The sequence below is a fragment of the Armigeres subalbatus genome, chromosome 2, assembly GCF_024139115.2.
Source record: "Armigeres subalbatus isolate Guangzhou_Male chromosome 2, GZ_Asu_2, whole genome shotgun sequence".
NCBI lineage: Eukaryota > Metazoa > Arthropoda > Insecta > Diptera > Culicidae > Armigeres > Armigeres subalbatus.
In genome coordinates, this window is record NC_085140.1 from 207,582,596 (window position 1) to 207,609,163 (window position 26,568).

Here is a 26,568-nt window from a genome sequence, read left to right on the forward strand (position 1 = left end):
AATGGAATAGCACCAAACTCGTCTTAGGGAAGATCCATTAATTACGTAATGCAAAAATTGAGCATTTCCAACTCCCCTCCCCCATATGTCACACTTTTTGTATGAAGCATCTGCAAATTTTGTATGGGTCGTCACACTTCGGGCAACCCCCTCCCTCTCCAAGCGTCACGTAATTTATTAATGTTTCCTTCTGACAGATGAAATTTGTATCTTCTCCTTATCTAGTCAGCATTGTTTGTGATCAGTGAGTTCATACTTATTTTGCTTAGAATACTAACATGTCCTTTTTGGTCCCCTCTGAGGAAGTTTGAATCTCCTCTGATGTACAAAACAATCTCCTTTGTTTATCTTCTTCTTCTATATATCAAAATGTGTTTGCGTTTCCCTTTGATGCAAGTTAACTGTTTGTATGTATGTTTGTATGTATATATGTTCCAACATAACTTCTGAACCCATTTACCGATTTCAACCAAATTTGGAACACACATTCTCTATATTAACCTTTTACAACCCAAATTTTTGATTTCGCTCAATATCACTATTTTGCTTTCTTAAATCAATTTGAATACGTTTTAGGCAATAAAAATACGAGTTTTCATCAATTTCACATTTTGATTTTTTGAAATTTTTGTTTTTTCAAGTTTTCATCCAATAATATAAATACTTAGATCTATTCCTCTTTTCTGATTTTTCAGCTTCTTTAGAGTTCGAAAATTTTCATTCAAAGCTGACTGATTGCAATTTAAACATTATTTTTTACTTTTATTTTCAAGGTTAATTTTTCATTTTCCGTGTAAATGGTTGGATAAATATTTTAGAGTGTATCGTTCACCGAGTTCCCGAGAAAGAGCGACGACCTCAATAACAGAAATTGGTATTAACTAGCCTTGCATAAGTGGTTAAATACAAAAAAAAATAATTCGAGGTATTCTGCATATTAATTTTTGGTATTATGTTTAAGTATTTTACCTCTTATGCAAGACTAGTTCATAACAGAGTAGGGCATCAATAACAGAATGAAGTATTATTGATTTAATTTCTCCGGCTCGTGTTTAAATCACGATTTGTGTTTAATTAAATCTATTAAACGAAACATTGGGCAGAAAAATTGGAAATTGGTGCAAATTGGCAGAGCCCCGGCCATTTAAACATGAATTAAAGTTGATATTATTGATCTACATCAAAAACATTTCGAATTCTGAACAGTTGAAAATTACGAAAAATAATCCAAGTTCCCCGTCTAAATGCGGTCTTGGTCGGAAGAGGGTTAAGGACGACAATGAAGCGGTGGGATGATCTTTGGAAAGGGGGAGGGTGTGGGGGTACCGAATTTGGAACACATATTCGTTGTCCCAAAGAGGCAAATAAAGGGATGGTGGAGAAGTATTTGGAAAAGGGGGATGGTGTGGAGGGGAGGGGTAATGTTGAGTCTTCGAGCAACTCAGTGTAACTCCTGAATCATTTGGTCGATTGCAACCAAATATGGAAAGACAACTATACTGCCGCTAACCGTAAGTAGAGCACATCTGTATATGGAGGCCCATATACAGATGTGCTCGACTTGCGGTTAGCGGCAGTATAGTGATGGTGGGAGGGTAATTAGAAGAGAAGGAGTGGCGTCAAGAGGAGGGGCACTGTTTAGTTTTCGATCAACTCAAAGTAAATCTTATACCCCAGACGTAAAAAAAATTGTTGTCAATATTCTCGTTTCCATTTTATAATCATTGTGAAATAATAATTATACTATACGAGGATTGAAGAGTGATTGTGATGATTCAATTCAAAACTGAATACTACATTGAATCGCGCTGTATTCTGAATTTTCGTTTCGGCTGATGGGTTGGAGACTTCAATCATGTCCGTGGTACCATGCTAGCAGGCTTTTTTAAATTTTCGCCTGGGATGTTTAGATGTAACAACGACCACAAACCGCCCTTACTTTGCACCGTTCAATGTGCAAAAACGATCCATAAACAAATGAAAAACGATCCGTAAATAACATTCGAATGTTCCATAAAACGCTACCATAAATCCATAAAATAGTTCGGGAGAAAAATGATCCATAAAACTGTATCTTGATCCATAAAATTTCAAATTTGCGCAATTTGATGATCCATAATTTCAGTAATATGATCCATAATTTTGTTTATATGATCCATAATTCTGATAATGTGATCCATAATGCTTGGAAAGAAGGCCAATGATACTATATTAATTGATACACACATTTTTTAAAATCTATGGATCATTTAGCAAAATTATTGGAACAAAGTTATGGATTAAATGGCCAGAATTATGGATCATATGACTAAAACTATGAGGTGATCCAAAGGTGGCGGCAGCACTACGAAGAGCTCCTGAATGGCGATGTGGCAGACGAAGATGGCGGTATGGTGATGGACCTGGGGGAACGCGCGCAGGACATAATTCTACCGGCTCCGGTTCTCCAGGAAATCCATGAGGAGAGTGGCCGGCTGAAGAACAACAAAGCCCTGGGGTTGACCAACTACCAGGAGAGCTATTTAAACACGGTGGTGAGGCACTGGCTAGAGCGCTGCACTGGGTCATTACCAAGATTTGGGAGGAGGAAGTTTTGCCACAGGAGTGGATGGAAGGTGTCGTGTGTCCCTTCTACAAAAAGGGCGATTGTTGGATTGTAGCAACTACCGCACAATCACATTGCTGAACGCCACCTACAAGGTACTCTCCCAAATTTTATGCCGTCGACTAGCACCAATTGCAAGGGAGTTCGTGGGGCAGTACCAGGCGGGTTTTATGGGCGAAAGCTCCACCACGGACCAGGTGTTCGCCATTCCCCAAGTACTGCAGAAATGCCGCGAGTACAACGTGCCCACACATCATCTATTCATCGACTTCAAAGCCGCATATGATACAATCGATCGGGACCAGCTATGGCAGCTAATGCACGAACACGGATTTCCGGATAAACTGACATGGTTGATCAAAGCGACGATGGATCGGGTGATGTGCGTAGTTCGAGTTTCAGGGACATTCTCGAGTCCCTTCGAAACCCGCAGAGGGTTACGGCAAGGTGATGGTCTTTCGTGTCTGCTATTCAACATCGCTTTGGAAGGGGTAATACGAAGATCAAGGATTAACACGAGTGGTACAATTTTTAATATGTCCGTCCAGCTATTTGGCTTAGCCGACGACATAGATATTATGGCACGTTACTTTGAGAAGATGGAGGAAACCTACATCAGACTGAAGAAGGAAGCCAATCGGATAGGACTAGTCATCAACACATCGAAGACGAAGTACATGATAGGAAGAGGTTCAAGAGAAGACAATATGAGCCACCCACCGCGAGTTTGCATCAATGGTGATGAAATCGAGGTAGTTAAGAATTTGTGTACTTGGGCTCACTGGTGACTGCCGAAAATGATACTAGCAGAGAAATTCGGAGGCACATAGTGGCTGGAAATCGTACATACTTTGAACTCCGCAAGACGCTCCGATCGAATAGAGTTCGCCGCCGTACCAAACTGACAATCTACAAAACGCTCATTAGACCGGTAGTCCTCTACGGACACGAGACCTGGACGATGCTCGTGGAGGACCAACGCACACTTGAAGTTTTCGAAAGGAAAGTGCTGCGTACCATCTATGGTAGGGTGCAGATGGCGGGCGGTACGTGGAGGAGGCGAATGAACCACGAGTTGCATCAGCTGTTGTGAGAACCATCCATCGTTCACACCGCGAAAATCGGACGACTGCGGTGGGCCGGGCACATAGCCAGAATGTCGAAAAATAACCCGGTGAAAATGGTTCTCGACAACGATCCGACGGGCACAAGAAGGCGAGGTGCGCAGCGGGCAAGATGGATCGATCAGGTGGAAGATGACTTGCGGACCCTCCGTAGACTGCGTGGTTGGCGACGTGTAGCCATGGACCGAGCCGAATGGAGAAGACTCTTATATACCGCACAGGCCACTTCGGCCTTAGTCTGAATAAATGAAAATGAATGACTAAAATTATGGATTATATTAGTGAAACTATGGATCATCATCACGATAAAAAAAATCGCAAATTTGAAGTTTTATGGATCAAAATATAGGTTTTATGTATCATTTGTCATACGTTCATGGGAAAATAGCAAGAATTGTATTGCTTTTCTTGGCCATGTTAATGGAACATATTTCCCTATTAATTGCTAAATTTTAGTTTAGTTATGGTTCGAAAAATTATTCTTTATAGAATCTCCTGAACTATTTTATGGATTTATGGTAGCGTTTTATTGAACATTCAGATGTTATTCATTTTTTTATGGATCCTTCTTTATTGTTTATATGCAAAAGTATGTTTTGCCAATCACAAACGGAGTGTGCGCTTATATCCTTTGTCGATTTTTGAAAATATCATACAATTAACGATTATCATCGCATTACGGATCGATTTCGGGAACGTCAAACCAATTCATCAAAATTCTACATTATATTTTGTGTTTTTATCGCTATTAATGCGGTTTTAGTAAAAAATAATAAATGAGCTACAAAAAGTCTTGGGTTGAATCCATGGCTTGTCTTTTTCCTAATATAAGTCTAATATCACTTACGCCTATTTTGTAGGCTTAATTATATAATTATCAGGTGAGTATTGTGTCTTCATTGTCACGCCCGGTCCATCGCAAACTATTTCGTGCTTCAATGAATTTCCGGAATAATTTCGGCATGCATTTTGTAAAGAATCTCTTAAGGAATTTTGTATGATTTTACTCAAGCAATTTCCTAAGGGTCTGGCGTTTTTTTAATCTTCTCGGATCGAATTCCTGGAGGAAATCCCAAAATTTCTGGAAAGTTTTTCTAAGAAATTATCGAAGAAACTTCCAAATGAATTTCAGGCGAATTTACGAATGAATTTTTGAAGGAATTTTTTTGAAAAGAATTTCTAAATTAATGTCCGAAGATTTTTTTAAATATCTAAAAGTATCTCTACTATTACCCCGATTCTGGCTCGTCTTTTTCCGGGAAAAGAAAATTTATTACAATGAAAACAGGCAAAATTTCGAGCGATATGGAACTAAGGAACTAAGGAACTAAGCAAGTTCGACCACTATTTGTTCACTCACACCAAGTCCGTAATTCATTTCGCTTACCTCAAGTATGCATCCGAAGGCTCATCAATCATATTTCACACTGAAGGTGATTAAATCCCAACAGAATCTGTAACTATTACTTAAAATGAAACCTCCAATTATTGGTGCAGTGTTCCAATAGTCGCGGTATTTTTTAATTCGTGTTCCTATAGTTGCGAATCCCATTGTTTTCATATGGGACTCGCAACTATAGGAACACTACCGCAACTATTGGTGCAAAGCAGAGAAAAATATAAGGTATTTTAGTGATACTTTACCGATTTTGATGCAATTCCTAACTTGTTTTCTGTTATTTCGTGTAATGACAGGTCAACAAACTGATAGAACATATGGGTTGCTGCGTTTAATACGTAGATTGTGTAAAAACAACACTACCGCAACTATAGGAACACCCACAACTATCGGAATTTTACCATACCCATGAACTAGGAAGAAACTAACTCTATTGCCAGCAGCAAACATTTTCAACCAAGATCATGACATTCTTGCTGGCAAAACATGAAATTATTTTTGAGAATTCTATCAAATATGAAATAAGTTTTACATATTTTTCGATTTTGGGAAGCCCTAAATTCCACGAAACTTGGCTTATCCAGCTACCTAACATCCTAACGAGTAGGTCAACTTGATTTATTTTTTCCATCCATCAACCTGATGAACATTTTTATGTTCACACTTTAATTCGAGTAAATAAGCTATATTTTTTTTCTGGGGCCAGATCTAGATCTAGGGCTAGATTAAGTCTAAAAGAGGACCCAGGGACTGGCAAATCATTGTTATGGGGGGGGGGTGGTGCATTGCACATTTTGTCAAGCTGACGTAGAAAGTTCTTCAATTCCACGATGTGCAATTTGTCCCTTTTACAATTTCCGTATGCTCATTTAATTTACGTACCTAATAATTTAAAACGCAATCCAAATTGAGGTATTTTTATTGTGTTTGCAAAAAGGAAGCAAATTGTCTGATTTTGACGCTTGTTATTTATAGAAACAGTATAATTATGCTAAACTTATTCGGCAGAGAGTGCGTTAATGAAAGATTTACTTTCACTCTATTCCATGGAGCACTACTGTCTGCACTACGGCGTTTTGCTGAGCATATGAATTCGTAAAGCTCTACACACGACACGAAAGGCATCAATCTAAAGCGGGCATCATAATTAAACAACACAAATAACAACTTGTAAACGAAGTACCCCGAGACATTGGTCTCACTTGGAAGAATTTGTATCTAATCGCAAAGCATCGTCAGGTTGGCTGCGGCCCTCACTCACGATATTGATGCGCTTCAGTGCGATACAATTCACCCAGGCCATCAATTGTTAAATATGATAACGTTGCTTTTTCATTACGGTCTATGAAACGGCGCTGCAAGCTATTATATAAGAATGAAACATTAAATTTTGATTTGGGTTATCTTTGACAATATGAGATTGATGATTTATTATGGTTTTTAAGTTTTGATAATAGGTTTGAAATTAAGTTTGATTTTGCTCCCCCGTGCACTAAAAGTATGTACTATAGAATCACACAAAAATTAAGACCGCAAGGTCTTCTAAACCAAATCAAGCACATTTGTGTAGCAAATTGATTACAAATCGTACCGAATATTCCTCAACCCCATCTTGAATAGGATATTAAACAAATATACATTTGCATTAATATCAATTAGTTTCTGTTTTTCTTCGTAGAATAAGGACAATATCATAAATTAGTTTTAAAAAAAGGCGGTTGGTGGGGTTTTGCAGCACCTCGACCGTATACCAATCGACTCAGCTCGACGAACTGAAGTGATGCCCACTAGGGGAAGAGGGGGCAACATGCCCTAGCTAAGCAAAGACTGCTTTTATGTCTCATCTGTAAAGATTTTGACGGTTTTTTTGCCTTCTGTAAGAGTTAAACAACTATTAACTAACCATTAGCTAATGTCATCCTAAAATTGTACAAAAAATGGCGATATTCTACTGCCGAAAAACATATGATGCAACACACCTTTTAGCTGATAGCTTTTAAGGAACAAAGCATCACGTGTAAGCGAATCAGAAGTCTGGTATGGAAAGTGTGTAGAGACGCGTAGCGTAGTACATTTTAGTCTAGTGTTGTAGGGTATTTTTCCTCGCTAAAATGTTAGATGTTTCATCAAAATGTGGAAAATTTCGGCTTTGCTATGTTCCTATCGATTATTTCGACAATAATTTTTTTCGTGTAACCTACATAATTTTAGGTCTAGTTTTGTCCCGGTCCATCGCAAACTATTTCGTGCTTCAATGAATTTCCGGAATAATTTCTGCATGCATTTTGTAAAGAATCTCTTAAGGAATTTTGTATGATTTTACTCAAGCAATTTCCTAAGGGTCTGGCGTTTTTTTAATCTTCTCGGATCGAATTCCTGGAGGAAATCCCAAAATTTCTGGAAAGTTTTTCTAAGAAATTATCGAAGAAACTTCCAAATGAATTTCAGGCGAATTTACGAATGAATTTTTGAAGGAATTTTTTTGAAAAGAATTTCTAAATTAATGTCCGAAGATTTTTTTAAATATCTAAAAATATCTCTTCTATTACCCCGATTCTGGCTCGTCTTTTCCGGGAAAAGAAAATTTATTACAATGAAAACAGGCAAAATTTCGAGCGATATGGAACTAAGGAACTAAGGAACTAAGCAAGTTCGACCACTATTTGTTCACTCACACCAAGTCCGTAATTCATTTCGCTTACCTCAAGTATGCATCCGAAGGCTCATCAATCATATTTCACACTGAAGGTGATTAAATCCCAACAGAATCTGTAACTATTACTTAAAATGAAACCTCCAATTATTGGTGCAGTGTTCCAATAGTCGCGGTATTTTTTAATTCGTGTTCCAATACTTATGTAGTTGCGATTTTCATTGTTTTCATATGGGACTCGCAACTATAGGAACACTACCGTAACTATTGGTGCAAAGCAGAGAAAAATATAAGGTATTTTAATGATACTTTACCGATTTTGATGCAATTCCTGACTTGGTTTCTGTTATTTCGTGCAATGACAGGTCAACAAACTGATAGACCATATGGGTTGCTGCGTTTAAAACGTAGATTGTGTAAAATCAACACTATCGCAAATATAGGAACACCCACGACTATCGGAATTTTACCATACCCATGAACTAGGAAGAAACTAACTCAATTGCCAGCAGCAAACATTTTCAACCAAGATCATGGCAATCTTTGCTTGCAAAACATGAAATTATTTTTGAGAATTCTATCAAATATGAAATAAGTTTTACATATTTTTTCGATTTTGGGAAGCCCTAAATTCCACGAAACTTGGCTTATCCAGCTACCTAACTTCCTAACGTGTAGGTCAACTTGATTGATTTTTTCCATCCATCAACCTGATGAACATTTTTATGTTCACACTTTAATTCGAGTAAATAAGCTATATTTTTTTTCTGGGGCTAGATCTAGATCTAGGGCTAGATTAAGTCTAAAAGAGGACCCAGGGGCTGGCAAATAATTGTTATGGGGGGGATGTGCATTGCACATCTTGTCAAGCTGACGTAGAAAATTCTTCAATTCCAAGATGTGCAATTTGTCCCTTTTACAATTTCCGTATGCTCATTTAATTTACGTACCTAATAATTTAAAATGCAATCCAAATTGAGGCATTTTTATTGTGTTTGCAAAAGGAAGCGAATTGTGTGATTTTGACGCTTGTTATTTATAGAAACAGTATAATTATGCTAAACTTATTCGGCAGAGAGTGCGTTAATGAAAGATTTACTTTCACTCTATTCCATGGAGCACTACTGTCTGCACTACGGCGTTTTGCTGAGCATATGAATTCGTAAAGCTCTACACACGACTGGAAAGGCATCAATCTAAAGCGGGCATCATAATTAAACAACACAAATAACAACTTGTAAACGAAGTACCCCGAGACATTGGTCTCACTTGGAAGAATTTGTATCTAATCGCAAAGCATCGTCAGGTTGGCTGCGGCCCTCACTCACGATATTGATGCGCTTCAGTGCGATACAATTCACCCAGGCCATCAATTGTTAAATATGATAACGTTGCTTTTTCATTACGGTCTATGAAACGGCGCTTCAAGCTATTATGTAAGAATGAAACATTAAATTTTGATTTGGGTTATCTTTGACAATACGAGATTGATGATTTATTATGGTTTTTAAGTTTTGATAATAGGTTTGAAAATAAGTTTGATTTTGCTCCCCCGTGCACTAAAAGTATGTACTATAGAATCACACAAAAATTAAGACCGCAAGGTCTTCTAAACCAAATCAAGCACCTGTAAAGAAATACCTATTTTTGCCCTAGTTTTTGTGTAGCAAATTGATTACAAATCGTACCGAATATTCCTCAACACCATCTTGAATAGGATATTGAACAAATATACGCTTGCATTAATATCAATTAGTTTCTGTTTTTCTTCGTAGAATAAATACAATATCATAAATTAGTTAAAAAAAAGGCGCTTGGTGGGGTTTTGCAGCACCTCGACCGTATACCAATCGACTCAGCTCGACGAACTGAAGTGATGCCCACTAGGGGAAGAGGGGGCAACATGCCCTAGCTAAGCAAAGACTGCTTTTATGTCTCATCTGTAAAGATTTTGACGGTTTTTTTTGCCTTCTGTAAGAGTTAAACAACTATTAACTAACTATTAGCTAATGTCATCCTAAAATTGTACAAAAAATGGCGATATTCTACGGCCGAAAAACATATGATGCAACACACCTTTTAGCTGATAGCTTTTAAGGAACAAAGCATCACGCGTAAGCGAATCAGAAGTCTGGTATGGAAAGTGTGTAGAGACGCGTAGCGTAGTACATTTTAGTCTAGTGTTGTAGGGTATTTTTCCTCGCTAAAATGTTAGATGTTTCATCAAAATGTGGAAAATTTCGGCTTTGCTATGTTCCTATCGATTATTTCGACAATAATTTTTTTCGTGTAACCTACATAATTTTAGGTCTAGTTTTGTCCCGAACATATCAAACAGAGTAAATATGAGGGAACACGCAGAAGTCGTTTTGCATAGGAGGGGGCGGCGTTTTGGGGCCTTTTCCCCTACTGGTGGAGCCAGAGGTGGGGCACCACTCGTTGCATGCATGCTATTGTTTAGAATAGCAGCGTTCTTGCACTAAGTGGTGCATCAAATATAAATGGCTGGCTATTATTGATTATTGATCCTGATATTACCTTAAAGAAATGGTTTTGAATAGTTATTAGAGTAAAATTTGCTCTAGTGAGAAATTTGTTTATTATGGAAGGTACCTGAAATTTAAATTTATTTCTGAAAATAAATAAATAAAAGAAAAAGAATTGTTTCAACCTTGGTGCAGAAATCAGTTTACTTCCAAGTTTCAATCTTCCATGCCATACAACATATTGTTGTCCTCAAATAATTTTCATCGGCTTTAGTAACATTATTCATTAGTCCAATAATTGTTACCAAAGCTACTCCCTGTAACTTCGCATCTAACAATTTCAAACATCACGGCTCCGTAACCATTTTTGCTGGATATTTTGGTGTGCGTTGCACTGCATTATATATAAGCGAAATGAAACATTTATAAATTTTGTTTCATATCTTCACTGCACCGATGGCTTTGAACTCTATTAGATCAATTATATTGCATCGATTTTCTTTTCGCGTACCTACCTCTTAACAGCTGTTGGCACAATTTCTATATTTGTGCAACAATGACATAAAAGATGCAGTAAATCTTCAACACACATGTTTTTAGTGATTGTTTTTTCTTTCGTTTGATTATGTAGGTATCGACATTTGAATTGATTCTGAAAAATTCATATTAATGAGTAGTTGATAGACTTAAAAACGAAGTGCATAAATGCACTGATCATAATACGTGCTTCAAGAAACAGTGATTTTGTTCTTCCTAAAGCCTAAAAATTAGCATAATCAGATACGACCATCAATTTATGGTTTCTTATTAATAGTTGAATCGCGCTTTCTTGAGGTTTATTTCCCATCGTTATTACTGCCCTTGTAAGGAATAGGAATTAATAAGAAACATGCAGAGTTCGCTCCCAAAGGATTGATGCCGAGAAAGGCAAAGAATGCAATGCCATATTGCATAGTGCTGGCATCATGCAGTGAAGATGGCTTTATACTTTATGATTACGGAACTCATGTCGTCGTCTGGCTGCATTGATGACGCGTACACTCCCTGTCTGCGCTGTAACAATGGGCGTCTAGTTTTGCAATAAAGTTCAAGCAACTTCTCAATTCCGTAGGTTTGCATTGGCTCGACGACAGGCCTGATAGGAAGTGATTATGGTGACATTCAGCGCAGTTCATTTCTTCAGCGATGTTGTGGGGAGAATCATTGCTCCTATGTGGGAAATTGAGCTCATCTGCTTGTTTAAGTTGGATCATGATGTCACTGCAGCAGTGTGTTGAATTTGCGAAAGTTGACTACCACGGGTTTTATTATAGCCAGTTGGATCTGTAGCATGTGAAATTCATTTATCATTTTCGATGTCATTGCGGCTGGATGTAATTTTATGTTAAATAAACTTGTTACAGGGAAGACTTGATAAATTGTAAATTTTTGCGCAGTATATCTAGAATTTTAGTTTAATATAGCGCGATAGTCTGTATATTTTTGTTAACATTGATGCACAGCCGAATTTTCAAAAAAGTTGTTAAAAAAATTTGAGGTTAATTGATTTCTTCTCACGAACTTTCTGGATAAATGTTGAAAAGGTGATCAATTATTTGTGGTATATTTTTACATCAAATTTTTCAGACTTGCTGACAGCAAGTTGTTATGCATATCCATGAATGTGTGTTGTAGTCAAATTCGACAATGCATACAGTCATAGAATAATATACAGTCAATAACTTTTTTTAACCTTTTCAAATCTACAAAAGATTATACATTTGAGAACCAATTTATGTTTATTTTTAATTGTTCCCTCATTTATACCCGGGTATTTTTGCCTTTCTCGTATACTAAGTATACGTAAAGGCTATATGATCGCTCCAAAAACAAACTTTTTATAGAAGGCCCGGAGACCCATAGTGTTATATACCGATCGACTCAGCTCGACGAATTGAGGTGATGTCTGTGTGTATGTGTGTGTGTGTGTGTGTGTGTGTATGTGTGTGTGACTGTGCGCACCCAGCCAAAAAAAAATGTCACTCATTTTTCAGGTACTTATCCTTAACCGATTTACTCGCAACAAGTTGCATTCGACGCAGGACACTCTGCCATTGTTTCCTATTGAAAATTGGTCAGATCGGACTATGGGCTCGGAAGTTATGGCCAAAATACCACTTTTTTACAGAAAAAAATGTCACTCATTTTTCATGCACTTATCCTTAACCGATTTACTCGCAACAAGTTGCATTCGACGCAGGATACTCTGCCATTGTTTCCTATTGAAAATTGGTCAGATCGGACTATGGGCTTGGAAGCCATGGCCAAAATACCACTTTTTTATAGAAAAATTGAGTAAAAAAAATGTCACTCATTTTTCAGGCACATATCCTTAACCGATTTACTCGCAATAAGTTGCATTCGATGCAGGATACTCTACCATTGTTTCCTATTGAAAATTGGCCAGATCGGACTATGGGCTCAAGAGTAATGGTCAAAATACTATTTTTATGCACATTTAATGCACGAGAAAGGCACCATTACCGCTAGGTGGATTAATCTGGGTTTTTTTAAATCCTCCTATATCTAGAAATCCATGGTAACATTTTACATTTGTGTGCTATGGGAAAATTATTGTATTTGATTAAAGCTACGAAAATTCACTCAGGTGTTTCATAACCACTAAAAATGTTTTCAGAGGACTTAAAACCAGTGTTTTCACTGGAGTGTATTTTCAGCGCACGCGTTCCTGTGGCTCTGGTGTGCATTTTTTCAATAGTTTGACATGACATTTAGAAAATTCAAATATCCCTCTATTAGTTGCACTTACTTAGTTAGGACTGTAAAATCGTTTAGATGGAGTAAAATCAAAGTGCAGAATTTTTCGCACTGAGTGTAGGACAACACTACTTAAAACATACGAGCTGCTCTGTAAATTTCATACGTTTGACGAACCAAAAAATAAGTCAAGGCGTAAAGATTTTTTGTTTAGAAGCTTAATAAAAAAAAGCCAGAATAAAACTACCGTCGTATCTGAAGGCAAGAAGACTAAAATATAAGAGACCTTTTTGAACGATTTTGCTCTACGACCTGCAGACCCATTGTCACCTCCGATGGCGGTACTTTATTTATTGATAAAACAGGCTGGAGGGTTAAGTACATTTGTTTACAAACTGAACTTGTCATGTCATCTGTGTAATAGTTCTACACATCTTGGGTAAAGTCACCTTACTATCTGTCTCCCTCTTAAAAGGCACAGAAGCCTCTTGTTCGCAAAGCCCATGGACATAAACGATATTATGGTATTGAACCACTTCTTTGCACAACAGCTCTCCAAATCGCTCCCTCGAACGCTATATTGAACAGTAAATTCGACAATACATCCTCTACCTTCAATCCATCTGAAGTTCCAAATGATATCGAAATCACATCCGTAACCCTTACATTTGATTTCAATCTGTCCAACATTTCACAAATCAACCGAATTAGTTTCTCCGGAAAACCATGTTCTAGCATAATCTGCCATAATTCGTTCCGATTCACTGCTGCTGATTTGAAACCAATAAATGTGTCTACAAGTTGTACTCCCGGTGTTCATCAATGATTTGTCTCAGTGCGTATGTTGTATGTATAATGTGACCAGCAAGCGTCCTGCGAAACGCGGGACGCCTATCTCGATTGCGTCACTGGCTGGAAAATGAATCTTCCAAAAGTACATTTTGCATAGATTTTGGCTCATAAAAAATTATAAAAATATTTGTAAGGCTGTAAAAATTAAAATAAATGTGTAAAACGAAGTTGAAAAATTCAGCGTCAGACGTCTGGTCACATTATGTATGTAGAATTTTACTGACAACGAGATAGTTTTCAGTGTCATTGTTCGGATCTCTGAATGTCCGTATATCGATAACATCCGAAAAAGGCTACATAACATCTAGGCGGCTGCTCGCTATAGCCTTGACCTGGGCTCATGAGAGATTCCAATTGACTTCCTGTTGTGTCTTCGTCACCACGAGCCGTGGGTCTTCCTCTGCTGCGATATTCTGCCGGATTCCAGTCCAGTGCTTGCTTTCATATTTCGTCTTTGCTATTTTGTAATGTTGAATTTCTGTTGGCTTCAGTTAAACGGACTTGTTAAACGGAAACGTTAAACGAAATGACCACATTTGGTTACTACTTCTGCCTCATATGCAGAAGGTCGTGTATTTTTCCAAATATTTCTCATGTTCTACCAATCGCTAGAACTGGAAATTTGATTTCATACCTTTACAATCTTCTATCATACACCTAGATAGATAGACTTGATTAGTTCTAGCAGGTAACTGTTCGAATTAGAAAAGAGCGAAGATATATCAGCTTTCACACTGATATTCTTCCCTCCGTCTTCATACGGGAGTTTGGCAGAAGGAAGGTCGTGCGATTTATACCATCACAAATATTGCCCTCTGCTCGCTTTCAAAAATAGAATTCTATAAAACATTATTCATGTCTGCCGTATCAAATCTATACTTTCGCCTCTACATGTACGTCTATGTTTGGAAGATGATATTAGCATTTCCATATCATCCTGAATTCCGCCTGACAGCAAATGTTTACATTTTTTCTCAAAATATTCATTTAATTTTTTCTATTTCCGGAGAAACTCTGAAGGTTTTACGGGAAATTCTTAAGAATTTGCAAGGGAAGCTCTTTGGAATTCGCAAAGAAAATTGTTCAGAAATTCCAATTAAAATGTTTGAAATCACAAATCAATCTACGGAATTTCCATTGTGTTCACTAAAACTCTGGAATTTCAACGAGAAATTCGTCGGACTTTCCAAGGGGCAAAGGATATTCGTTGGAATTTCATAGAAAAATTCTATGGGAATTCCACACGAAGTTTTTCCGAAGTTCCGCGGGGTATAGTTCAATGTTTAGTGTACGGAATTTAAACTGGAAACTTTTGGGAATTTTGAAAGAATTTATTTGGATATCTACGAAAAATTCCATGAGAAATTATCTCAAAAAGAGTCGTTTGACCGAAAGTCATTTGGCGGAAGCCATTTATCAAATACTACTTGACAACACGTTTAACCGAAAGTCAGCTGGCCTAATTTAACCTTGGCTGGAATGACTATTAGGTCGAAAGCGATTTGACAGAAAATGTTTGAGCGAAAGCGACATGGACCCGACCTGGTAATTTGGCTGAAATAGCGTTAAAAGGTCGTTTGACCTAAATGGTCGAACAGTTTGATTTGGCAGAAAAGGCCGTTTTACTGATAATGTGTTTTGGCCAAACGGGTCATGACATTTTCGGCCACATGTCACTCTCTGCCAAACGACCATTTCGACCAAATGACCTATCCGACTAAATTACTTTTTCGGCCAAAAACCCGGTTTGTCAAAACGACATTTTTGTTCGTATGTCGATTTTAACCAAATGATATTTTCAGGCAATTGATCGTTTTTACCAAATAATCAATTCTGCCAAGCGACTTTTTCGGCCAAATGATATTTTCAGCCAGACATGGAATTGAAACTTGGTGAGAGAATTCCATTATATATATTTACCAAATTTTGTTGAAACTATATGATTATATGCCATAAAAAAACCATCAGGGCACCCGATTGAAGCGATTTGGGTAGGAAGAGTGGAATCGCCAACTTCCTACTGTTAACATCTCGTGGATAAAGGGCGGGCTCTTCTCCCCATCTATTGGGTCAATCTGGGAAACGAGGGCTAGATTATAATATTGTATGTACGAACTTTCTTCTGGAAGGAGATTCTCTATTCATCCCGTGGATTCGCATAAGTGTCTCTGCTTATGGAACCACCCCACCCATTTTTGGCCCTTCATACAGGAGTCTGATGAAATACAAACAGTAGTATAATCATGATCGAATCGTTTGTCAGATATGGCCAGTGCTATCGGCAGGTGCCTTGCTACAATAGATGGTAGTATCATCATCATCATCAAATGATATTTTCAGCCAGATGGGTTTTGGCCTAAAGTGTTGTTCGGCCAAATTACATATTCTAACAAATGGATTTCGGCCAAGCGGCTCTTCCCGCCGTTTGGCCGACAGTCTTTTGGTGGAAAGCTATTTGTACGAGAGCCACTTGAACACGATAAGCTGAAAATCATCTAGCTGAATTTGATTCAACCGAAACGCTTCTTCTTCGTCATCTTCTTCATTGGCATTACATCCCCCACTAGGACATTGCCACCTCGCAACTTGGTGTTTATTAAGTATCTTTACGGTTATTAACTGCGAGGTTTCTAAGCCAAGTTACCATTTTTGCATTTGTATATCATTAGGCTAACACGATGATACTGTTATGCCCAGAGAAGTCGAGAAAATTTACAACTCGAAAATGCCCTAGACCGGATCGATAGTCGAACCCAGCCACCGGCAGCATGGTTTTGCTTTGTAGCCGCGCATCTCACCGCATGGCTAAGGCGGACCCCGATTAACAGGTCAAAAATAGTTGTTGGAAATGTTATTTGACTGAAAGCGACATACGACCAAAAAGGACATACTGGTAATTTGGTCGATAAAGTAGTTTTCACCAAAAGATCATTTAACAGCTTATTTATTTATTTGTTTACATTGTCTTTGAAAGACCAAATCATACAGGCTGAACTTAACTATAATATTATTTCTTATTTACTCCATTTTACTGATTTGGTTTTTAAAGGCATCTTTGGATTCGTTGAAATTAAATTAATTGCTTATGACGTTGAATGATCTGAGGCAAACGTCCAGCGGATTGTTATAGTTGTAATCCGTCCGATGATATGTAATAACTAGTAGTTATGAATTTCTAAGCCTCCGAGGGGGGGTATTCAAAAGAACCTGTTTGAGTAAGGCAGGGTTAGTTCCTTCAATTACATCATGAATTTTGAAGCATGTCCATGTTATTCCAACGTGTTCGATGAAGCTCGCTACACACTTATTTTTTTTCTGCCGAGATCTCAGCACTTTTTGTTTATTTTCCCGAGATGGGTACCGCCGAGTTTCAGCAAACATGATTCTTGCCGAGATTTCAGTGGAAATGACTACTGAGATACAGTAAACATTTAACTGAGAATCAGTAATAAACGAAAATTTCTGCCGAAATTCAGTTTCAAAATTTGCTGAGTTACAGCGGTTCGCGATTTTGCCGAGCTCGAAAAAGAAAAACTTAGTGTGTACCGTGCAAACTCAAACTTCGGACGCTTAAGCACTTTCTGATATACAATCATCCTGTTTACTCACATTTCAATTTACAACGTTCAAATCACCATTGCAATCACTAAGTATAGAACGCATCTTTGAATTATGTATTTAATATGTGCAAGATATTGCGAAGAATGTTTGCATTTTATGAAAATGTCCGGCTTGTGTTCGATTCAAACCTCGGACACCGGCGTGTAACCTGCTAAAAAGGTTTCATTTCGTTGTAAATAGTTTGTACATATTTGATTCATATTTCTTCTATTTTTTAAGGATAGTTCAATGAATCTGAATTTAGAACACTAATGAATTTGATGGAACAGAAAAGAACTGAAAAATAAACATATCGAAAACTTATCCTGTCCAAACAATAAACAACCCTAGTCCCGTTTTACCCACTCCTTTCGTAACGCACTGTAACGCACTACCACCATTAACCGCACCTGACAGCTGACAGCTGTCAACACACTCGCTCTGTAGCTGCGAAGGGTCGAAAGAAGACGAAAAAAAAACCAACGGACGGGAGGAAGATCGATCTCTTGCAAGGTGACAGCCAACAGCACCTGACGTGTTTTTTTAGTTAACCGCAAAAAGTACTTTTCTTCCCCAGTGCGCGGATTTTCTCGGGTGGCCATTGTGCCGGTGGCAAGTTCTGTGAGTTCCGGAAAGTCCCCGTCTGTAAAACCCTGTAACTTTGTGGTGAATTGTGTGACGCTATCGGTTAATACCGATCATTAGTTTCCACGAGGACGTGTGACAAGTCATCGAGATCCAGCTGTCTCCCGGCTCGTACGCCATTTTGCCGCGGAAGTGAAACCTTCGAAGAAAATCGTGTGGCTTTTGATCCGGTTAATACCAAGCACCAGCTTTCCGAGGACGTTCGTGAAGCCAGCCGAAATTAGTTAGACCCCGGCGGTACGCCTTTTTCCACTACCGACATCTCAGAGGGAAAACGACATTCGGCGGCTGGCCCATCAACCATGCGGTACACAGCGATGGAGACCCCGAGCTCCAGCATGAACGCCGGCCCGCTTGTCGGAGAAAGCGAAAAGTTAAGGGAAACGACCACCTGCTGTTCCGTCTAGAGGATCTGACCATCGATCAGCTGGTCTCCGACGTTACCTATCGTTGGCCGCTGACCCGTCGCACGGATACCACCTGTCAGCAATGTTACGGTAAAGTGCAAATTTAAATCTCCTTATCCAACACTAAAATTATATAAAAACCTACAACGGAAGCTAATCCGAATTAAAATGAATCTTTGAAAAACTAACTATCCTAGTGATTAAATTTATTTTATATAGACTATTCCTTTCTACTTGCTATCGTTTCATTCACTTCGGCTTGTTTAGGGAAGCATTTCCGCCATCACCCCTCCAATTTCTCCCAATAGCTTTAAGAAAAACGACCCTGAGGTCACGAAAAGGGGCAGACGAAAAGTCCCCAGCTAAGTTTCTCTAACAATTGGCGCCCAACGTGGGGCGAATGTAACCTGCTAAAAAGGTTTCATTTCGTTGTAAATAGTTTGTACATATTTGATTCATATTTCTTCTATTTTTTAAGGATAGTTCAATGAATCTGAATTTAGAACACTAATGAATTTGATGGAACAGAAAAGAACTGAAAAATAAACATATCGAAAACTTATCCTGTCCAAACAATAAACAACCCTAGTCCCGTTTTACCCACTCCTTTCGTAACGCATTGTAACGCACTACCACCATCAACCGCACCTGACAGCTGACAGCTGTCAGCACGCTCGCTCTGTAGCTGCGAAGGGTCGAAAGAAGACGAAAAAAACCAACAGACAGGAGGAAGATCGATCTCTTGCAAGGTGACAGCCAACAGCACCTGACGTGTTTTTTAGCTAACCGCTAAAAGTATTTTTCTTCCCCAGTGCGCGGATTTTCTCGGGTGGCCATTGTGCCGGTGGCAAGTTCAGTGAGTTCCGGAAAATCCCCGTCTGTAAAACCCTGTAACTTTGTGGTGAATTGTGTGACGCTATCGGTTAATACCGATCATTAGTTTCCACGAGGACGTGTGACAAGTCATCGAGATCCAGCTGTCTCCCGGCTCGTACGCCATTTTGCCGCGGAAGTGAAACCTTCGAAGAAAATCGTGTGGCTTTTGATCCGGTTAATACCAAGCACCAGCTTTCCGAGGACGTTCGTGAAGCCAGCCGAAATTAGTTAGACCCCGGCGGTACGCCTTTTCCACTACCGACATCTCAGAGGGAAAACGACATTCGGCGGCTGGCCCATCAACCATGCGGTACACCGCGATGGCGACCCCGAGCAACAGCAAGAACGCCGGCACGCTTGTCGGAGAAAGCGAAAAGTTAAGAAACGACCACCTGCTGTTCCGTCTAGAGGATCTAACCATCGATCAGCTGGTCTCCGACGATACCTATCATTGGCCGCTGCCCCGTCGCACGGATACCACCTGTCAGCAATCTTACAGTAAAGTGCAAATTTAAATCTCCTTATCCAACACTAAAATTATATAAAAACCTACAACGGAAGCTAATCCGAATTAAAATGAATCTTTGAAAAACTAACTATCCTAGTGATTAAATTTATTTTATATAGACTATTCCTTTCTACTTGCTATCGTTTCATTCACTTCGGCTTGTTTAGGGAAGCATTTCCGCCATCACCCCTCCAATTTCTCCCAATAGCTTTAAGAAAAACGACCCTGAGGTCACGAAAAGGGGCAGACGAAAAGTCCCCAGCTAAGTTTCTCTAACAATTGGCGCTCAACGCAAAAGAAAATTAAAAGAAAAGGTTTCCACTTTAACCCTAAAGTGGAACCCTTTTCAAGTAAGCTCCGGGAGGAATTGGAATCCTTTATTCCAATTGTTCTTATAAAGTGAAAAGGTTTGTATTCATTATAATTATTGCATTCATCAAATGTTCATTTTCTGGTATGGGTTCGGATGATGAGAAATCTTTATAATTGTCGCCTTTCAATCGACTTTAGAAATTTAATCTATTATACATTGATACATTGTAAATAATTAAGCTTATAATAAGTGATTCTTAGCTACTAATTTTCATTACACAGTGCTTCAAAATTGGTAAATTTCTATTTCTATAATTTCGTATAGGGTTTAGCTTAGGGAAATAGCATAGGTTTATGCTAATTTCTCCTTGGTCGCATAATTTATGCGACAGCATAGGCTTGAATTTAGCCTTCTTTTTTATTTTAGCTTCTTTTTCTCACATTTTTTGAGAATAATCGCTAATTAGGGGTAAATTTTGTAGGTTTAGATTATTTGGTAGAATTTATTGTATATATTTTACGCATTTAATATATTTTTAAAGCATTTTCGGTTTCGAAAATGGCCGAAGCACTGATGGATTATTCCCAGGCAGTCGACAAAATTCTAGAATGGTACCACTCCTTAAGGGTGGACCATTTAATGCCCTATGAGCTCGAATTTGAGCTCAATATTCGATCGATAGTGATCCGCGACGATCCCACCTATTCTCGAAGGCGGAGAAGCCTTCGAGATCATTTAAAAAACGAGAAAGAAAATCAGAAAACGATCGAGGTAGCACTTGATGTGGATTGGGAGGAAACAATTCAGTTTTGCCGACGGAATTTTGACGAGATCGTAGAAGGTCTGAAGGAGAATGATAAGATTCTCAAGGTGAGAGGGCAAGCAAGGTTGCTGCATTTTGGCCACCGAATTGTCCTTCTAGTTAACAATGCTAGGGAATTGGGAGAAGCGGAAAACTTTTTAAAAGCAATGTTGATAGACGTGGTGAAACTTTTATTGAATAACTTTTATGGGGGTTCTGAGGAACCAAGAGGGGAAAACAGAGAGGATCCGGAGGACCATTCTTTGGTGGATCTGTTCAGTGCAGAGGGCTATGCTGCACCTCCTGTTTTACCCACTCCAGTGACTGGTACCGGGGCTATTCCTAAGGGAACCGTGCCGGCAGAAAGTAATTCTGCGAGTTCCCAACTTGAACGTGCCGTATGTGTGAACTCGTTGATGGCGAGGATTAAAGAGCTTGAAGCAGAGCTGGATAGACGAGATAAGCAACGGGATGAGAGTTCTGTATTGTATATATCCGGCGTTCCGACTGGAACCCAGCCGAATATATCGAAGGTACAGCCAGGTACCTAGTATTCCGATGATTAAACCTCCGTTCACTCCCTATTCAGCTCATCTTCAAGTCTCTGAGGACTTGAACAATACCAACGTTTCGCGTTCCGGTAAATCGGTGCCATCTACCGAGCATTATGCTTACAGTTCCGCCTATTCTACGAATTCCACAAGCCCATACGGTGGCTTCTCACTCAAGACCGGGTACTAGTGTCACATTCTCGCTTCCTCAGAGCTATTCGTCAGCACTGCCTCAGTGTTCTACCTCGTGGCAGGACCACCTTCAGAAGGCTTCGAGTATTCAGCCTTTCAGTAGCTCCTCCGCTACTAGTTCGTGGCTCGGAAATCCAGCCATAGGTGCGGCGTCGGTTTCAATGCCGTGGTCAGTCCATTCGGCTGTGAATAGCACGCCGAGTTTCAATCCTGGCTCGGAAATCCGGCACTGAGCAGTGCCTGTACGAACCCTTCGTGGTCTCAGAATCCGACTTTGAGAAATACTCAATCGACCAATCCATGGACGGGAACTGCTCCCTCAACTTCATTTCCTTACGCCAACCCATCTTTCACTCCCTACAGTGCAAGGCTGTCGGGTAATCAGGGGCGTCACAGCTTACCTGTGTCCAAGTGGACAATTTCCAAATACGATGGCGAGGATCAAGGGTTGAAGTTGAACCAGTTCCTTGGAATGGTCCATGCCATGGCCGTATCTGAGCATGCCTCAGAAGTCGAGCTATTCGATTCAGCGATTCACCTTTTCAAGGGACCGGCCTTGCAGTGGTATATGACCATGCGGGCTGCCGGTCGCCTGTTGAATTGGCAGCACCTGGTTCTAGAGCTCAGGAGGACATTCATGCACCCCGATCTAGATACCATGATAAAAATGAAGGTTTATCAGCGTCACCAGTTGCGGAACGAGACGTTTCTCCAGTACTACCACAGTATGGAGGAACTGTTCGGAACTATGAGTGTTCCCATTCCGGAACATGAAAAGATTCAAATTCTGATGCAGAATGTCCGGATCGATTATAAAAAACAGCTGAATTTCCTTCCTATCGCCGACCTTCAGACATTGGTGTCTGCCGGTCAGAAGATAGACGCTGTTAACTTCTCCGTGTACAATAAGGTCTTTGGACCGGAGAAGTCGGTGAATGCGGTAGAATATTCTGAGAGCCCTAAACCGAAAAAGGAGAAGCAAGCGAGCAAGCAACGCTCGTCTCAGCCGGCGTCCCAATCCGGCCACTCCTTTTCGCAATCGAACCAGCAACAAAAGGGTTCCCAAGGTGGAACCGCTGGTCCCCGTGGGCCAACTCGGTCGCACGCGACACTCGAAGACATGATCGAGTCCCATCAGCCTCTCTCCAGTCGCCACTGCTTCAATTGCGGCAAGTTTGGGCATCGGATGGACCAATGCCGACTTCCGAAAGGAGTACTGTGCGAGAACTGTGGATTCCGAGGCTATCCGTCCAACAATTGTCCGTACTGCGTAAAAAACGCCATCGCAGCGAGCCAAAACCGCCGGCCGCTGAACCAAAACTTCTAGGCGTAAAACCTCCCGCTTGTTTCGAGCCGGCTTCGGATGATCTGTACCAGGTATCTCCGGCTTCGTTCACCATTTCATATCCATTCCCCAACGATAATCGTCCATACACTTCTGTACAAGTTTACGGTGTAAACTTTCGCGCTCTTCTTGACAGCGGTAGTAATCTTACCCTGATCAATGATAGCGTCTTCAATTCACTCAAACCGAAGCGGTTATTTCCACTTCGGGATCCCGTCCGCCTACGCACAGCAAGCGGAGAAGCGCTCAATGTCCGCGGACGAATTTATTTACCTTTTTCATGGAACGGTACGGTCAAGGTTGTTCCAACTCTGGTAGTTCCTAACCTGGCCATCAGCTGCATCTGTGGCATGGATTTCTGGAAGACCTTCAGTATCCAGCCCACAATCACTGATTGCGCCATGCTGGAGAACTCAGAGGAAGAAATGAGCCGCGAGTCACCACCGTCTCCGACTGTTCTGACTGCTACCGAGCAGCAGACCATAGAGCAGACCAAAACGCTGTTTATAGCAGCCCGCCCCGGACGATTGTCAACCACTCCGTTGGCGGAACACAAAATCGAACTCAGTGAAGAGTGGCGGAGAAAACCGCCCGTTCGACAGTTCCCATACGTCATGTCCCCCAAGACACAAGGTCTGGTGGCTGTAGAACTACAGAGATTGTTGGACGCTGGCATAATTGAACCCAGCAACTCTGATTGGTCGCTGAACTGCGTACCAGTCGTCAAGCCTCATAAGGTTCGGCTCTGTTTGGACGCGCGTAAGATTAACGAACGTACTGTTCGTGATGCTTACCACTTGCCGCACCCCTGTCGAATCCTAGGCCAACTTCCGAGGGCGAAATACCTATCCACCATAGACTTGTCGGAGGCCTTCCTGCAAGTTCCGCTGGAGAAGTCCTCGAGGAAGTATACGGCCTTCAGTGTGCAAGGTAAGGGGTTGTTCCAGTACACCCGGATGCCCTTTGGTCTTGTCAACAGTCCTGCTACGCTGGCAAGACTGATGGACCGAGTTTTGGGCCACGGTGTGCTGGAACCCTATCTTCGTCTACCTCGACGATATCGTCGTGGTAACGGAGACATTTGAGCATCACGTTCAGTTGCTTCGTGAAATTGCGCGTCGACTGAACAGAGCCAACCTTATGATTAACTTGAGAAGTCTCAGTTCAGGTGCCGGAGATTTCCTTCCTAGGATATCTCTTGAGCTCGGAAGGTCTGCGTGGAAATCCGGACAAGATCCGTCCAATCGTCGAGTACGAGAGACCGACCACGATCACCAAGCTCAGGAGATTCCTAGGAATGGCAAATTACTACCGCCGGTTCATCCCGAACTTCAGTGAGACTTGCGGGCCCCTGTCGGACCTCCTCAAGTCCAAATCCAAGGTCATCGGCTGGAATCCAGCCGCGGAGAGAGCTTTCTGCCAGATGAAAGAGCAGCTGATCGCCGCTCCGATTCTGGGAAGTCCCGACTTCTCTCGGGAGTTCGTCATCCAGACGGATGCCAGCGATGTCGCTGTTGCGGGAGTGCTTACCCAGCAGCAGGAGGAGGGTGAGCGGGTAATTTCCTATTTTTCTAGGAAGCTCACCACTCCTCAAAAGAACTACCACGCTGCCGAGAAGGAAGCTCTAGCCGCCTTGCTCTCCATCGAAGCGTTTCGGGGGTACATTGAAGGTTACCACTTCACCTTAGTGACGGATTCGTCGGCGTTGACCCACATCCTAAAGACGAAGTGGAAGGTTGGGTCCCGGTGTAGTCGGTGGAGCTTGGACTTTCAGCAGTTCGACATGACCGTAGTGCACCGGAAAGGCAAGGAAAATGTCGTCCCGGATGCATTGTCGAGAAGCATAGCGTTAGTCCAAGATTCACCGACTTCCCCGTGGTACGCCTCCTTGATGGATAAGGTCAGCAGCCGCCCTGACGACTTCGTCGACTTCAAGGTCGAAGACGGCAGGCTGTACAAGTTCGTCACTGCCCGGAATGTACCTTTCGACTCGCGATTCGAATGGAAGCAAGTAGTTCCAGCCGATGATGTCGCCGAGGTTTTGAGGCAAGCTCACGATGAGCACTTCCATCCTGGGTTTGACAAAACAATAGCTCGTGTCCAACAGCGCTATTATTGGCCCAAGATGGCCAAGGACGTCAGGGCATATATTCACGCTTGTTCCACCTGCAAGGAGGTCAAGCCGTCTTACGTCCAAACAACCCCGGAAATGGGGAAAATGCGCTGTGCGTCCCGGCCGTGGCAAATCATTTCGATGGATTTTGTTGGTCCGTTGCCACGGAGCCGGAAGGGAAATCAGCACATTTTAGTGATTTGTGACTATTTCTCGAAGTGGGTAATGATTCACCCGATGAAAAAGCTGGATAGTTCAGCCTTGTGTGGTTTCGAAGAATCAGTGGTTCTACCGGAATTCTGTCCCTGAAACCATTATCACCGACAATGGCAGTACTTTCACTTCAAAGGACTTCAAAGAATTATTAGACCACTTCAAAATCACACACTGGCTGAACTCCCGCTACCATTCACAATCGAATCCGGTCGAGCGCGTCAACCGGACAATAAACGCGGCCATACGCACTTATGTCCAGGAAGACCAGCGTGTATGGGATACGAAAGTGCCCGAAATTGAGCTTATGCTCAACACCAGTATCCACGCCTCGACCGGGTTCACTCCATATTTCATTACCCACGGACAAGAGCTATCGGAGCAGGGGTCCGACCACCGTCTATCTCGTCACGGAGACGAATTATCCGCGGAAGAGAAAGTGGAAAGACGCAAACAGATGTTCACGAACATTCACGAGATCGTTCGGAAAAATCTCGAAAAATCTCACGACGTTTCCCGAAGCCGTTACAATCTGCGTAACCGTACGTTCGCCAAGTCCTTTGCGGTAGGACAGTTAGTCTACCGGAAGAACATGAAGCAGTCTTCGGCCGTCGAAAATTACAATGCCAAACTTGGCCGGCAATATCTACCCTGCCGGGTGAAAGCTAAAATCGGCTCATCCTCCTATGAGCTGGAGGACCTAAGCGGGAAAAACTTAGGAATCTGGCCAGCCGTTCACCTGAAACCAGGGTAGTGTAGAATCTGCCGGTAGGAACATCTGTTTCCTTTCTCTTCCCAACTCAATTCCCCTAGAAGGACTATTGAAAATTCGGTAAATTGCCTCTCACCGGAGAAAAACAAATAAAACAAATTAAAAAAAAAATGTACGTCATTCATGCTTCTCGGTTCTCGTCGTCGTCAGAGTTTCAATGGTTGTTTCCTCCTGATACACATCATATGATGCCTCTTCCTCTCATTCATCTCGTTTTCTTCTTTAGTGACAACCGCTGGCGTTGCCAGTGTCACATTTAAGGCGATTGTTTACTAAAATAGTAACGCCTCCCAGGTGGTAAATTTCGTCGATCGAATGATACCTACGATCGAATGAGTCTAGCGAGAACGCTAGA

The 26,568-nt window shown here is 40.9% G+C and overlaps 1 protein-coding gene and 1 long non-coding RNA gene across 7 annotated transcripts in view; both read left to right on the forward strand.

Annotated features, from left to right (window-relative positions):
• The window catches only part of LOC134211553 (uncharacterized protein F09G8.5), a 94,961-nt gene that overhangs the window by 13,738 nt on the left and 54,655 nt on the right, over window positions 1-26,568 (forward strand). The window lies entirely within an intron of this gene.
• On the forward strand, window positions 17,652-18,636 carry LOC134215811 (uncharacterized). The gene is made up of 2 exons (XR_009980318.1): window positions 17,652-17,989; window positions 18,054-18,636. It is a non-coding gene; the product is annotated as an uncharacterized LOC134215811 (long non-coding RNA).